The sequence below is a fragment of the Trichosurus vulpecula genome, chromosome 9, assembly GCF_011100635.1.
Source record: "Trichosurus vulpecula isolate mTriVul1 chromosome 9, mTriVul1.pri, whole genome shotgun sequence".
Lineage (NCBI taxonomy): Eukaryota > Metazoa > Chordata > Mammalia > Diprotodontia > Phalangeridae > Trichosurus > Trichosurus vulpecula.
Genome location: NC_050581.1, coordinates 145570193 through 145576192, shown reverse-complemented (window position 1 = coordinate 145576192; position 6000 = coordinate 145570193).

Genomic DNA, 6000 nt, shown 5'->3' with positions numbered 1-6000 from the left:
AGCCACATGCAGACAAGGAACCTTCCGGGGCCCTGTTGGCCTTTCTCTTCTCAGCTGTCATAATGTTGTTCCCACCTGGGCACAATGTCTCTGTGGGGCAGGTCAGTCAGCTGGACTTCTGATTGCTGAGGCTAACTTTCTCTTCCATTTATAGCGCGCTCCTTTCTCTGATGCCAAGGCTCCCATTCCTCAAGGCTGTCTTCTGACTCAATTGCTCACGTCTGCTCCCTGCTGGACATTATGTCTCCTTCCAGAGTAGTAACTTTGCTATAAAATGCCGTGGAGGACTGGAGGGGAAGAGAAATAATCGTGCCCCTCCCCCACAATTGCTAGCATTGATACTGCACTTTACAAATATTATCTCACTACAACCCTGGAAAGCAGGTGCTGTTATCATTCCTGTTTTAGAGATGAAGAGACAAAGGCAGACAGAGGAATAAGTGACTTGCCCAGGGTCATACAACTAGTAAGTAGCTGAGGCAGAATTTGAATTTGAATCTTCCTGACTCTGTGTTCAGTGTTTCATGCACCATGATCCCCAGATCCCTACTCTCTGGTACAGGTATAAGTGAAAAGACTTTTTCCAGAAAAGTCTCTCTTTTCTGTTGTTAGGGTTTATTCTCATCAAAGCTATCTACTGGCTTTTCAGTCATTTTTCAGTCATGTCCAACTCTTCATGACCCCATTTGGGGTTTTCTTGGCAGAGATACTGGAGCGGTTTGCCATTTCCTTCTCCAGCTCATTTTACAGATGAGGAAACTGAGGCAAACAGGATTAAGTGACTTGCCCAGGGTCACACAGCTAGTAAGTATCTGAGGCCAGATTTAAACTCATGAAGATGAGTCTTCCTGACTTCAGGCCCTGCATTCTATGCACTGTACTACCTAGCTGCCCCACTACTGTGTCCACACCTTCTAATTTCATCAAACTTAATTGATAAACTTTTGAATACTTCTTTTTTAAGACCCTAATACTTTATTGTCTATTACCTTCCCCTCACATTCTTCCATTTCATCAATTGGACTGTCAACTGATCAGGATTCCCTCAATGATTTACCCTATTATACTTGTATCATGTATTCTCTTGTACCTATGTAAATGCTGTATTCCTCCTCTTCTCCCCCCTCCCCCACAGTAGAATGTAAGTTCCTTGAGTTTAGGGACTGATTTTCTCTTTGCCATTATGTTCACAGTGCCTTGTACGTGGTCAGCACTTAATGAATGCTTGCTGAATTTAAGTGAATTGAAAGCTTTGTTGGCATCTGATTGTATACAACCCTAAATATCAAGCCAAGAAGTTTGGAATTCTCTTCCCATACTGCATTCTAAAAGTATTTCGTATTTATTCTGCATTGATTTCTCATATTTATCTGTGGACATGTTGACCCACTCCACTTCCCCTACTAAGACTGAAAGCTACTTAAAGACAGGTAGGGTTTCATTTTTACCTCTGTATAAGAACTTAAAACCTAGCACACAGAGGTCAACTAATACCTTCTTGCTGAATTGAACAGAATGTTAGACCATGGAATGTTCATATGACCCCCTTCTCTCTCTCTCTCTTTCTCTCTCTCTCTCTCTCTCTCTCTCTCTCTCTCTCTCTCTCTCCCCCCCCCCATCTGTCTTTTTTTTTTTTAATGAGTAAAAAACTGAATCTCAGAGAGTAACTTGCTTGAGATCATACATGGAGGATGCCTGCAGCTGAAGGCCTAGTCCTAATGCAAACCCTGACCCTTGCAGAGACATTGTGTTGCCTTTAGATAAGGAAACTTTTTGCCCTTACGTATCTCTAGGTCAGGTCCCTTTCCATATAGAGTTTTCCTCAAAGGGATCAGCTGATACCATCAGTTTCCAGGGGAACAACATTTTGTGCAGGAGGAAAAAACGCTTACATGGAATTCTGGGCACACCCTAATCTGATTGTTGTTCAGTCACTTTTCAGTTGTGTCTGACTCTTCGTGACCCCATTTGGGGTCTTCTTGGCAGAGGTCATGAAATGATTTGCCATTTCCTTCTCCAGCTCATTTTATAGATGAAGAAACTAAGACAAATAGAGTTAAATGACTTGCTCAGAGTCATGCAGCTACTAAGTATCTGATGCTGGATTTGAACTCAGGTCTTCCTGACTCCAGGCCCAACACTCTCTCCACTGCACCACTTGGCTGCCCTCAATTCTCACACTGACCATGTCCAAAAACATATACCTCATTCTGCATCTTGAGTTTGTCACCTTTCTGTCAGGAAGTGGGAAGCACATCTCGACACTGGTATATGTGGGTGTGTCTGTCTGTCTGTCTGTCTGTCTTACAAACACATACTCACATATACATATAGTAACTGAAAATGAGTATCACCCAGAGGGCAATGGGAAAGCAAATGGTAAGTGTGAACAGGCTGTAACATGTTGCAAACAACTCCAGTAAGAGATGCCTTCAAAGAAATGTATGAGCTAAAAAGTTGGGCTGGTCACATGACCAGACTAAGAGATAATCAATGGACAACCTATCAGCTCCATTGAAATATGTCCTATGTCAAGAGGAAGCCAAGAAAGCCCCTAGTATGTTGGGTGGTCCCACGCTGCAATATTTATGGGACAAGGTGAACAAGCGCAGCATAGGAGGATCAGGAGCTGGAAGTTTCTAGCTACTTTGTAGGAGGGAGTATCCATAATGATGAAATCCCAGATCTGTTTCAATATTTGATTATTATCAGTTAGTCAGTTAATGAGCATTTATTAAGTGTCTATTATGATGGCTCACTGGATAGAGTACTGGGCCTGGAGACAGGAAGACCTGAGTTCAAATCTGGCCTCAGACACTCACTAGCTATGTGACCCTGGATGTTCAGCTTAATCCACTGGAAAAGGAAATGGCAAACAATTCCAGTATTTTTGCCAAGAAAATCCCATACGGGATCACAAAGAGTTGGATATGACCGAAAAACAACAACATGTACTAAGGACTGGGCATACAAAGAAAGTCCAAAAAGAAGAAGAAATAGTCCCTATCCTAAATCATTTGCAATCTAAATGGGGTTGTTTGTTGAGGGTTTGGGAGATGAAGTCCAGGAACCCCAAGACTGAAGTTCCCAGACAGGGTAGTTGAGGGGGAGTACCTCTCAAGGACCTGAGTACTGGAGAGTGTCAGGGCCATCTGGAATGAATTCAAGGACTCAAGCATTTTTTAAGTCAAGGTGGCAAAGATTTATTATGCTTTTCAGCAGGCAGGAGTTCTTAGGGAACCTGCAACCTCACAGGGGTGCAGGCAAAGTTTATATAGGATATTTTGGGATAAAACATGTGCCAAATGTACTAATTAGTTGTTTTGGGGTGGGACTAGGGAGTGGTTAAGGGCTGGTCATTTCTTAAAGGAACATGCACATTTAGTATCTACTGAGCTGGTATCTTACCCAGAGTTCACTGGGAAATAGCCCAAGGGGTGCTATGTGGAGGTGTGGTTTTAGGCCTGAAACATCACTAAGTCAACTAACGGTCAGGGCTGGCTGGGAAATACCCAGGCTGCTTCCATCAATGTCTTGTTAGACAAGATGAATGTAAGGGAGTATACATATATCTAGATCTAGCATGCATATGATAGGCCAGTGAGTAGTGAATGTCTCTATGATCCAGTACACAGTCAGTTCAGTATGTACAAAACTGGTCAAACTAATAAATTCTATAGGTGCAGCTGGTTACTGTGTCAGGAGGAGAGATAAGTGTTTTGCTAGGGCATGCTGTCCTGTTTTGCTAGAGAGAAACTGCTAGGGACAGTGTTTTGTGGCTAGGGAGAGATGTGATTTTGGAACTGGATGCGATTTTGGAACTGGGGTCCAGGCACAGGCATCAGGGTGACAATGCTAAGCCTGTTCTTAAAGAGTTTACATTCTAATTGGTCTGAGAAAGCTCTAAACCAAAGACACTAAGTATTTGCAGCAGGCAGCAGACTTTGGAAAAGAGGTTGTGATCAGTGGTCTTTAGAAGTTAGTACTGACTTTTGAATGGTGGATAGATTTCCCTGGAGCTAGAGACTGGGGAAGCCAGCACCCACATCTCCCTTTATTCTCAGCACCCAAAACCTTAGAGGTTGTTAAGAGCAGATTCCCCTGGGTAAGATTGTTCTGTCTCTCCTTAGTTGAGCAGAGGTGTTATCTTGCTACTGTCTGAAGAGCTCTTGTATGTTCTTTGATCTCTTCTAATCTGTATAACTTCCCCTTTATTTATTTTTTACTTTGATGAAGAGGTTTACCAGCTATTTGTCATGGTCTTTTGTGTAATCAGTTTGGTTGGAGGGAGTTAAACTGGCAGTAGGAAGCCTAGTGTTATCCTCCCCTTGATAGTGATGGGTAAAGTGTCTTTTATTCTGGATCCCTTACTGTACTGCTAGGCTACAGATATTTGTTATGTGGTAGATAGATATAATTTTAGTCCAATGTCCTTCTTGGCAGTAGGAGAGTATAGGAAAGACCACATAGCCTTGCTGATCTGGAATCCCACCTGCTCTTCCCCTGCTTTATTACTGGTAGTATAGGCAGAGGACCTCTTGCTCCTCATTGAAATGAATGATTGTTTCTCCCTCATATTAATAATCAATTATTGAATTAGGACCAGGATTTTTTCAGAAGCCTGTAGGTTGTTCATTCTCTGAAGGACATTGCTGATAATGGGATCGAATCAACTTTCTCCTAAATCTTGTTCAGACCCCACCCAACCTTACATGGAATTTAATCTAAGGTGGGGAAGCCCATTGTGCTTTACGTAGGTATGGGTGGGGATGAATTCTTTAATTAAATTGCCCAAGGCTGGGAAATTTAGAAGTAAATGATATAATGAAAGTTATATCCCCTAGTCCTTCATTAGAATAGGTCCACCTCTCATTGTAATTTTCATTCTCTCTCATTAATTGTTAACCAATTAGAGTTGATTGCCACCCTCAGGAACACCCACTCTTCCAAGGGCATAGCCAATTACCATGATTGGTTTTTGGTATTCGAAAGTGTCACTGACCCTTTTATTAATAAAATGCTAGCATTATTAATAAAATGATTAACTCCCCAGAAACTATGTCTCCCGAACTTTTGAAATGTCACATCACAACGACAGAAATCACAGGAATAGGGAGCTATTGGTGTTCATTATATGGGATGAGGAGAGAAGACATGGTTGGATATAATTTTTTTTTTTTTAAATCTCATTGGGTGCCTAACAGAGGATGGATTGGAATAGAGAGAGAATCGAGGCTGGAATATTAGTTAAAAGCCTATCATAGTAGTCCAAGAGATAGATTATTAAGACTTGAACTAGGATGGTCACTATGGCAGTGGAGAAAAGGAGGTTTCTAGGAGAGATATTATGAAAGTAGAAATGACAAGGTTTGGCAGTACTTTGGATATAAAGACTGAGAAGTGAAAGATGACAATCAAGATTGTAAATCTGGTTGACTTGAAGGATGGTGGTATCCTTAACAGAAATAGGAAAGTTTGGAAAGGAGGACCATTTGGGAGAGACATATATAAGTAGTTCTGTTTTGGATATGTTGGGTTTAAGATGCCAACAGGGAGGACCAGCCAAGATGGCACACTAGGAGAAAGCAATACAGCCGAGCTCCCCAACAACTAGATAAACAAAGATGTCAGAAAAGCACCAGAACAAACTATAATCAGAAATCTAAGGTGAAATCATGATAGGTCATCTTTCCAGCACAAGATCACAAACTCAAACCATAGACAAGTGACCACAAGAGGAACTGTGGAACAGGGGTGAGCCAGGATTGCGGAGCCAGTCCTGAGGAGCAGAATGAGGGGATCAGCATCTTGGTCTCATTCTCTGGGTTTGGTGGTCACAGCTTTGTCACTGTAACCCTGGAAAGGAGACCTTAGCTCAGCGCCCTCCCTCACCCCCACCCCATGAGAGGGATCTAGGATGCAGCTCTTCTTTACAGAAGACATGGTTCTAATGTTCTATGTGGGAGAGAGGATCTCAGAGCCAGACCTTGGGTGAAAATT